The sequence below is a fragment of the Lepisosteus oculatus genome, chromosome 21, assembly GCF_040954835.1.
Source record: "Lepisosteus oculatus isolate fLepOcu1 chromosome 21, fLepOcu1.hap2, whole genome shotgun sequence".
In the NCBI taxonomy this organism is placed as follows: Eukaryota; Metazoa; Chordata; class Actinopteri; order Semionotiformes; family Lepisosteidae; genus Lepisosteus; species Lepisosteus oculatus.
The window spans coordinates 11442145-11453293 of NC_090716.1; the positions used below are offsets into that span (position 1 = coordinate 11442145).

Genomic DNA, 11149 nt, shown 5'->3' on the forward strand with positions numbered 1-11149 from the left:
AAAATAGCATCAAAAAATAAATCTCTATATACAGTAGCATTCATCCTTTACAAAAAAATAAACAAATCATAGTCTGATTAATAACTGCTTTTGCCAGGCATTTTAGAATTTTAAAGATTTCTGAAAAAAAGACATTTCAGACTTTATATTGAAGCTCTGTCAAGTCACAATGAACTACTGCACTTTTGTCAGTGTCAGGATGTACACAATATTCACAGAGTAATTCTTTAGAACCAGAATTGGCCAAGGCATGTCTTATTTTGGAAGTGATTGATTCAGTTACAAACTTATGAGATTGTGAAGTCTATAAAAGCATAAGGTGCACATTTGTTTTTTTAAAGTGAAAAGACAACAACCATATTTATTAAAGGAAGTGTTTTAAAATAACTCCTGAGGGCAAATAAAAATAACCTCACAAATCATGGCAAACACTGTCTCTCTTTAACTGCAGATGCCTGGTTCTACAAATGTAGCATCATTTCCGTCAGAGCCCCTAAGCTTTACATTTTTTTTGGAAGAAAGTGATTCCATATTAGACAAATTACAGAGGAGATTGCCCTACTAAAGTGTGAGGAAATGCAAGTCAACCTGTATGATTCAATCTGTCACTGTGTCCCAGAAAGGGTCCATCTTACAATCTTCCTACTAAAAGGGGGAAACGGAACCACTCTTAACATGCACCTGACAGATTGTGAGCACATGGAAAAACTGAAAAGGGCATGTGGACGACATTTCACTAGACCTTCCAAGAAGCGACTTGGTCAGGTTCAAACACAGAAACGCAACAGTGCTAAGAGGAGATGTATGATGATTTGAGCAGTCTGTCTTCCTTAGTAATTTTTTCATGGTTCCGTCTTCACTACCTGTGGCAAAAGTTGTATGACCAGCATTTGCCAGTTTTTTTTGTCAAAATCTAACACTAAGAAGTGTCAAATTGCTATCAAGCACATATCATGGGCACAGCAAAGCTGACCGCAATCTCTGTCATTATTCTTAAAAAGGGATTTTATCACTGGTGTGCTATAATACTTAGCATGTCTTTCACAGAGTCAAATATTGCATGAGAAGATTTGTATAAGGTGTTGCAAAAGGCCCCATCTTCCGATAAGGGTGACCCTAAAACCTCAGTCAGGATCGCTCCAGAAAGGCTCCTGGCAGTATAGTAATAGTACTAACAAATCTACACATTGGTTACACATGAAACGCCAATTATGAACAAAGATCTAATGTAATGTAAACTTGAACGCTCCTGGTCTCTCACTCTGGCCACTCAGCTAGCCTCAGGGCAGTGGGTTTCAATAGGAGGTGATGCCTGGGATATGTTAACTGGTTGACTGACTGCACATGGAGAACTGCAGTACAACCATATTCCCATGTCAACTGACCCAGGAGCTGCAGGCAGGGATCTTTAGCTGGGCCTAGTTAGAGCAGGGCAGCAATGTTTTGACATCAGGAACACAGCCAATCCTGTTAAAGGTAATTTCATTGGAATGTAATCCCATGCTTCCCATTCCCATGGGGAAGGCATACAAACATTTCCAAATGGGAGAAAAAGGAAGTTTGTCTTAAATGTGTGTGAGATGATATCCTAATTCAGCCTGATGTGTTTCAGGATGCCACTGATTCAACTGTTAAAATTAATATTGCCTTGGCAAACTACTTGGAAAAAGAAAACTACTTGGTTGAGGTTGAGGGCTTCCCAGGAAACACCAGCCTGGTGCTTTTGAGTGATAATGCTATTGTTTGCATGCTACATGTCTAGCCACAGATACTGCCACCTAAAGGGTAGTCCCCTGTCACATGCCAGAGATTGTGAGTCTGATTAGCATATAAGAAGCCCATCATTCCATCTGAAATATTTGCATTGGTGGTGCTTTTCAATATTCAGAATGATGAATGGATTTATAACAGAAGTTTGTGAGGGATGACAACAGCTATGTTGAAGCAACCTCCGCTGTCAGTGATTCATAATTAATCCTGACATCATTTCCTCACCTAAAAACATCATAAAGTAGGTCAGCTCTCAGCCAAGCCAAATTTATTCTGACTAAAACACTCAAGCATTTCAATACCCTTAATTCTTGGATGACATTATTCCTAGTGAATACTATTTAGAAATGTTCTGGCAACAACAAACTTTCCCATTTGAGTGGTTCTGGAGCATCCAGAATGCAAGCCTAATTGTTCTGTTTTTCATTCAAAAACAATGTGACAAGCTCATATTACAAACTACTAAGAGGTTACAAGGCTGAGTGTAAAGGGCTGATGGGTAATTAATACAGATTAAAGCAAACAGTGATTTGTCTGTATTGCGTGGTCATCTTTAAATAAGGAGACTCTTTATGAAATATGTTGATTGCAGTGACCAATTTAGATCTCATTTTCTTAAAATAATCCACATCTTAGTTTCTAGTACACAGAATATATTTACCAACGTAGAAGAAAATTAAGACCTCAGGAAAGAAGAAGACCATCTGTGTGCATCAGCATAATCTTCTCAACTATCAGAGGGATCTAAACACAGTACACACTTCCTCCCACATCTTTGAGTTAAGGAGTTTTAAAACATAGAAAGATGCAACACTGTTGCTTCCTATATAGAAGTCTTCTAAATATCTTTTGCTTGCATCAAGCAAAAAATAAAAAGCTGCTACTGCAGAAAACCTTCAAAAATAGCTTTTATTTCTGTAGTCCTGGAAAGGAAAAGGTTCCTTCTCCATTTTCTTTCATATGTTTCCTCAAAGAGAGCAGAAACTTGTTTTTTTGCCCTGTTTTCTTCTACTCAGAACCAAAGAAGCTAAGAAAAGAAGAAAAGCAGACTCTGCATTCAAGTCACCTTTACGTGGTTGGCTTGAGCGTTCTACCCTGCCCCCACACCCTCAGGCGCTGACGCCCATACTCCTGTTCTCTCAACTAGGCTTGAGAAACACAGGCTCTGCTTTGATTTTCACAAACAACAGTGGCAGCTTTCACCGCTGACAAAGGAAAACCCAATACACAGAACCCTACTCCAGCCTTTATGTTTTCCAACCCACAACAGCCCATCAAAATGTGAGGGATGGTCTTTTGCAGTTCTTGGAATGAAACCGAGAGCTTACAAGTTAGTTCACATTCAAACGGTAACAAAATACCATACGGAGCTTTTTTTTTTAAAAAAAAGGCTTTAGTGTGAATAATATACAGTATAGGAGGGAGGACAGTGAGAAAGGACCCATTCAGAATCAACTGCCCTGCTTCATTACAATATTTGAATAAGATACAGTACGTGAAAGAAAAGTACTGCGTAGCTACTCGATAGGTACTTTTGCTCTAGCTTTGAAAAGTACCCATGCTATCTTTCAGTCTCGGAGGAGGAAGAATAGACATTTTCTCCCAGACATGTCCTTTCATTCCCACGACAAGCTGAATAGGTTTCTATGGCAACTACGCAGCCACATCCAAGAAGAGGCCCGTGTTAGTGTCTAGTAGTTGTCCTGTGCTCGACCAGGATGCTCCATGCTAAAGCAAAATCACTTTCCTTGGAACACTCTTTCCAAACACTTGTTTACAGAAAACGAATCACTCGCCCACAAGTTAGAATCACCAATCGTGTTTCTCAACACCAAACTTAAAGACATAACTTGGCCGTTGTTGGCATTTTTTTATCTAAGAAGATCAGTGAAAACACCAAAACGTGCTTTTCCGAGAAAAGGTATGATTATAATTGATTAAACCTTTCCATTTTCAGATTGTTTCAATGCCAACAACAGCTCTTAATGGATTGTCTTACAAAACAGCTGTACAAGGAGAGAAAAGTAAAGCATGATATCGTTGTATTACAAAACATCCACAGAATCGTGACACTTACATTACACTCTTTCATAGTTCCAGTCAAATAAGATTTCCGAAGACTAAATCTGAGGCACTTTTAATTACATTAAGTTATTACTAATTAATTATTAATAAACTAGTAATTAATTAAGTACTTTGTTTATGTTCAAATCTATAGCTTATTTACATTTTAACATCTATTAGTTCTTATTTAGATGAATAAAAATCATGAAAGATTTTCTGTAACACATTCTAGTGAAAATGCAATATAACTATTAGTACAATAGGTGAATCCCTGAGTTGTGTGCGCATGTGGAGGGGATTTTTAAATAACTGCTGTTTCCCTGCAATGAAATCCAGTTAGGATTTTTTTAGATTTAAAACTAAAAAAAAAATGAAACTGACCTTCTAAACATCCTGTGCCTTCACTGGTGGGGTTTCTCCATTATATCAAAACACAATGTTCCAGTCAATTCTTTACTACCACTGGGAAGTTTTACATTACAGAAAAACAAACCTGGATGTAGTCAGTTGCATCTGAAGCAACAGCTTTTCATTATTATTTTTTTTTCAGACAAAAACAAAGGAAACTTTTTTTCAGCAAAATTCCAATGTATAAATACTTCAAATGCCTAGCTTCTTGTTCACATACTGTATCATATCATCAACCACTGCCCAAGAAAAGCAACTAAAGTCTCAAAATGTACTTAAACGGCTGTGACAAAGCCACTAAATGCCGGATCTCCCTTCTGGATACACAACAAGCATGTTTTACAATGTATTCCTCCTCCAACAGCAACTGTAAAACAAACCATACGCTCTTTATCGGGATGGTCGGGGTTTTCTCATGGTGTTTTTTGTTTTTCAGAAAAAGACTGATTAGTCGCTTAACAACAGGATAGTTTTAAGTATTGGTCTCTTAATCCAGGGCCATCTAGGATAGAGAGTAATATAGGGCCAAGCAACATTTATAGAAAAATATGGACTCCAAAAAGTATAATTCTCCCCTTGGATGTTTATTGAAACATTGTATTTACGCGTGTGAAACATTGTATTTATGTATGTGAAACGTTTGAAACATCTCACCACGGGAACTTGAAAGCATTGCCAGAAAATTCAATGAAAGCCTGCTAATTATAGAAATGGGAATTGTTTTTTTTTAAGTATCCTCTTGTTGGCATAATCCAAAACGCCATACATGCAAAAACAATACTATAAACAGCAGTATGCGGTGCAGAGCGTATCACATATAGGATATAGTAACAGAAACGACTATGCGTTGCCAAATATCTGTGTTGTATTAATATTTAAAACTCCTAACAGACTGAATACTACCTGCAGGTACAGTCATCTGCATTTTTGTTATATTTATTTTCATTGCTGAATTATCGCTGCGTAGTTAGCTGAACTCGACCATTTAAGAAACCAAGCGACTATATGGAATTAGGGAAATGTGGACGTCACTAGCATGCAAACCGCAACTACTTTAAAATTCTTTAAGGGTGCCCATTTCACTGGCAGAACAGAAGTCGATCGCTGAAAACAGCACAACATTAAACTTAAAAGGTAAAAAGAACATATTTATTTTAACTCAAGTACCAAAACAAGTACTCAAGCACCCCGATTTCCTTCTTCTCACACCTGTTTGTAATTATACTTTTGTGGGTAAGCTTAGTTACAGTACATTTCAACACGACCAATACAAATGCCACATCAGCAGAGCTACTACAGTAGTACTTGAAACATTTTTTTAAAAAACTCCAAGAGAGACAAAGAGAAAATTAAGTTTTTATAAAAATGGTTTACATGCCTAGCCACTTAACTTATTTGTTGTGCAATGTACGATAAAAAAAAGTTTTAAAGAAGCGCTAGAAACAACACCGAGCCTTTTTTGTTCAGCGACAAAGTCGCCCCTAGCTTCGTTAAGATAGTCTATATATTCTCCAGTCGAATAAATATTAGAAATACTTACGTTAGAAGTCAAAAGGGGTCTAAAAGTCTAACAAATGCCAGCCGAACTGCCTCCAAAGACTTTCACAATGCACTCTGAATAATGACGAACCAAGCGCTGATGAGTCTGGGCGTCTCTAAATCCCCGCCATGTGGCAAATATGGGAATTAAGTATATTAACCCTTTAGTTAAAAATACACAATTACTTTATTTGTATGTACTCGTATTGTTTATTTGTAATCCACCCGTATACAAATAAACAATAATGTATTTGTATATTAAAACAAGCAAAGAAGAGACATGCAAAAAGCACGATTATCCTACAACATATAGGACAAGACGACAGTATATTGGAATAAATGTACTATGCAGATGATGCAAACGATAAGCAACTGTTATTGAACATTACATTGGGCACTGTTTTTGAATCAATTTTGTACGCATATGTTTGCAGTTTTACATGAGAAATTCGTGCATGCTCAAATATAATGACAGACAACCCAAGATCCTCGAGCCAACAGAAGTCTGTGACAGTGTGAAGTCAGAATCTGTTATTAATATTCAGGTAGCTTCTTTCTATGTTTGGTTATTTTGTGTTTGTTTGTTTTTAAATCATATTAAGAGTGAGAAAGAAAAAGATAAGCCTGCGGTCTTCTGTTGCTTAAGGCAGAGAACTGAATGATGTGGTACAGGTAAACATAGCTCAAAACCCTATTTTGTCATCATTATTGCTTTTTGTATGGAAAGTGCCTCCAGGGAATGTATTATTTGGGGTTGTAGCTGCTGGTAAGTATGCAAAGGGCACTGTGGTATCATAGAGAGAGTGGTTGCTTTTTTCTGTTACATAATGGCAAGATGGTAGTTCACTTTGTATACTTCCTGTTTACCACAGAGCACAGTTGTCAGTGCTTCCAGAGGTGGGTGACAGCAGTCCAGTAATAGCATGACCTAGTAAGGCTAATGGGAGAGGAACTGGTCCCTGCAGGTGGCTCAGAACACAGCAGGCTTTACTCGCACAGCTCCATCCGGTCGCACTGGGACATTCAGTGGAAGCAGGTTGCGAAACAAAAACAAGAAATGACTGCAAATCGCTCTACTATACTGCAGTCGCCCTACTGTTGTGTACTGTAATATACCATCTAAGAGCCGGATGTGTTGATGTCTACTAGAAGGTGCTTAGCTTGCATATTATGAGTCAACTGGAAGAGTGCTACAGAGTGTAAAACAGAAAGAAAACGTATTCTTGTAAACGTATTTCCATTCAGAAAAGTGTGAATGCTGCTATGGAGCATATCCACCCACAAACAAATACAAAATACATGTGTGTTTTATCAGATGTGTGTACAGGCAGGAAAGCAAATGTTCTTTGACATGCTTGGTGTGTTAGTTAACTTTGTCCTGCAATGAAAAAGAAAATGCTAATGTGAATTACTTATCTGAAACAGAAATGCACAGGCTCAGATTTCACTATTTCCATCTGGATCTATATACTGTAAGTTAGAAATTTCTGTGGAACACAGCCTAAATGCCCTCTACTGTGTTTCCATGTGTGACAGGGCCTGCTGAGACTGGAAGAGCTTTGATTCTGAGTTAGGCCATTGTGATAATGACCAGCAGTCTCGTGACATCAGTATAGATGTCAACACTAACTTCACAACAGAAAGAAAAACGCTGAAGACCAGGCGTCATCGTTCAGGATGGTTCGTTCAAGTTGTGAGTATGATACAATCTAAAAAATCAGGTCATAGAAAACACACAACTGTTTCTCTGAGCTGGAGTCTTCTCAGTTTGTTTGGAGGGAAGAATTGACAATCGGATTTTCGTGAAAAGGACTGGCTGTAGAAGGTAACCTCCACCCTGCCTCTAAGGTGAAGCATTATTTTCTTTCTTAATTTAGCCTATCCCCTGTCTCTGCAATTTCCTTTGAAGGTCTCCTCTTCTCATTCTTTTGTTCTGATTTTGATATTTCATTGTCACAGCCAGGCTTGCTTTCAAAAGGGACTGAAGTGAAGTAAACTCAAGTATAGTACAATAAATCCTCCTGATCCAAACTAATCATGGCCAGACCCAAACTCGTATAATAACAGATTAGGCAGTTAAAAGCTCTGCCTGTATGAAAACTGTGCACACAACAGGAATAGAAATTATGCTCTTTTGCCAGCAATAATAATACTTGAACATTAACAACATTACTGTAACTCCAATATTCATATTGACTGCATGCTAAAACAATATATTTTTTTAAATAAACAGGAAGAACAAAGTCTGCTTCAGTACTGATTAAGAACTGAAACTGTTTTACAAGATTGTCTCAATATGCATTATATTATTGTGACTGTTTAGTCAACCCAGAGAGCCTAAGAATGTGCATTCAGAAACTGGGTTTAGTGATGACTGTCTGCTTAGTCATTTTTTCTTCAGCTGTTTGAGCCCAGGTGTGTAGTTCATGAGCAATGGCCAGTTGTGCTTTTGGCAAATACACCCTTGTCCCATATGAAGCTCAGTGTCTTCAACCATCTTAAAATCTGGCAACATAACAAACCACATTAAACAGATATGATATAATTTCAGATATATTGGACCTTCTTCAGACATACTGCATATCCAGTAACATGTACTATTTTTAAAAAAAGTGTTGCAAGATAAACTGCAAATCTCCCTCTGTTGGCTGCTACTTTAAATGGATTTCCCCTTTTGACTGTTATGAAAATTAATCAAAAATGCACGACTGTTTCTCCCCAGAGCATTTGTTTTCTTTCAAGCTTTGCCAGCCTTAATTGAAACTAAAATTGAAAAAAGGTTGGACTCAATGTGGGAATGTGAGTTAAACAAAATATATATCTTGTAGTCTGACCAGGGGATAAGTTATTTCTTAAGTAGGAATAACATGTGCAGGTCAAGTAGAACTGGGTGTTGGTAGATTTGGCAGATGCTGCCTCTGGACCACCTGCTTCTATTCTAGGGTCAGTTGTATTTATCATAGTTAACTTCAACAATACAGATAGTCTGACAACTCCACTGAAACCAATCTATGTTAAAACTAGAGCAGGTCTTTAACCCCTAGTTAAACAGCTATTATCGTCTACATTGACAACAGCCATCCATTTCCTAACCAGTTCATCCAGTTCAGGGATGGGACTAACCAGGAAGCAATGGATGCAAGGCAGAATACACCCTAGATGGGGCTCAAGTCCATCACAGGGCAGACAGACATAAACACAAACATGTGCACACTCACACCAGGGCCACTTTCCCCAGAAGCCAGTTAAATTACCAGTATATTTCTGGACTGTGGGAGGAAACCAGAGCACCCAGAGGAACCCCATGCAAACATGTGGACAACATACAAATTACATGCAGATACTGCAGCACCCCAGGTCTGTAATTGAAGACAGGACCCCAGAGGCAGCAATCCTAACCACTGCGCTCCTATACTGCCCACGTCAACAAATATAAACTTAAGGTTGGTTTTGGCAGAGTTAAAAGGGCGTGCTATGAATCACACCCATGTGTTTGTATCACTTAACAGGTTTAACAACCATATCATGGAAGCTACTTACATTCAAAGCAATTAAATGGCAAGTAGAAGCCTGTATTAGGGTAGAATAAGAAGGGATACAATGAAGAAAATTTTGATAGGTCCCTTTCATGGCCAACACATGTGAAAATAGACAGTATCTGTTGTACCAACCTACAAAATCACCCCTGGAGAAGCTGACCTGTCAATGTTACCTGTTGATTACTTATTTCTCAGCCTCTATAAAGCCATGTAGGTCAGTGGGAAAAATAGTTTGGATTCACTTTCCAGGGTTCAATAATACATAGTAATTACAACAAGTTTTTGATTGTAAAGAAAATAAGAAAATGCTCCTCATTATTTTCTGTTTCCAAATCCCCACACTCCTAGGATTTAGGGACAGCGTGATGGTGTGGTAGTGTCACTGCCCCACTGCTCCGGGGTCCTGGGCTCTGGACCTTGACCGTGTGTTTTTCTGTGTGGGATTTTCCCAGGTGTCTTAGTTTCCTCCCACCTGCCAGAGATATGCTGGCTGAGTTTGCTTAGCAGCCCTTATGCTGTGACCTTCTCTGGGGTAGGGTGGGGCAGGTGTGTGCTCTCAGCTCCACCTTGTACCCTAAGCGTCCACAAGTGGTCTAGTTTGCTCTTACCCTCACCAGGGTAAGTGTCTTTCAAATAATGGATGGGTGGACTTAATGAAACACATGTGTAAAACCCTTGTTGTTTTAATGATGCAATCAAGTGTAACAGTACTGAGGCGTCTGTATTTTAAATAGAGCCACTTGACTAAGTCATACAGTCCCTTTACTTATAAAAACTGCACTTAGTCTTGAAATTAATTATGCCTGTAATCTTTAGGAAAATTCACATACAACGACCGTACTTTTGGTTGGCTTCTTTGATTATCAGGGCTGAAATGGATGTTTTGTTGTCAACAGAAAATAATATTTAATAGTATTTTATTCTGATTTTAATAAGTGATGCTACCTTGCAGAATATCTGAACTCACTCAATAACAGTGCATATTTATGGAACAATACTAGTTCCATATTTTAAAATAAAAAGTAATCTTCAGAAAATTCATTTTTTATTGTGGTTTTGTGCTCAATGTCTGTATTGGACACAACTGTATTAAACCTGGGTAAAAAATAATCGGTCACATGAACTTTGAGGTCCACCAGAATGGATTTATTTTAATGATGTAAAATCTACCATTATAATGAATTAAGACGGATTCCCTTATTACAGGTTTAACTCCTGAACTTTTTCATTTTTGTTTTGACCAGATCTTCCATTAAAACAATGATCACTGAAGATTTCTCAGCAAGTTAAGCAGTTCTTCGGTAATCTACATATATCAGTATTCGGTTATATACAGAAAATAGTAATCCTAATACAAGAATATTATAAAAATAAAGGGTTAAGTTCCAGTTTCACATTAACTAAACCATATTGTTATAGCAACAGGAATGTAAACAACGGTATTGTTTCATGTTTCATGAGAATATGTAAATAGTGAGAAAGCTCCCCAGTGTTTGTCTGCAAGATGAAGTGAGCACAAAGCCAGGGCGAATTTGCACAGTCAAATTTATACAAATAAGCACTGAGAACAAGGAGAGGGCAGTCATGTTTAACAGCCCCGAGGTATTCCAGAGAATCTAAGTACAGTATACACACTTGTAGAGCTAGAAATCTTAAAACTAGCATTGACTAGATCACTGCACCACACCATAAAACAAGAAGACTACCGACTTGGCTTTATGGATAAGACAGTGGCTCTTTGCTTGATGCAGCTACACTAATTTGCCCAGAATACTGGACCTTCAGCATAAGCAATTATTCACCACAACATTAAAGCCAAATTACATTTT

At 37.9% G+C, this 11149-nt stretch overlaps 1 protein-coding gene across 1 annotated transcript in view; it reads right to left on the reverse strand.

The window, feature by feature from the left end:
* The window catches only part of cd82a (CD82 molecule a), a 29364-nt gene extending 23474 nt beyond the window's left edge, over window positions 1–5890 (reverse strand). The window contains exon 1 of the mRNA XM_006642477.3: window positions 5783–5890. The gene's annotated coding sequence lies outside the window, so the exon portion shown is untranslated. The remainder of the gene's footprint in view (window positions 1–5782) is intronic.
* Window positions 5891–11149: the final 5259 nt, after the last annotated feature.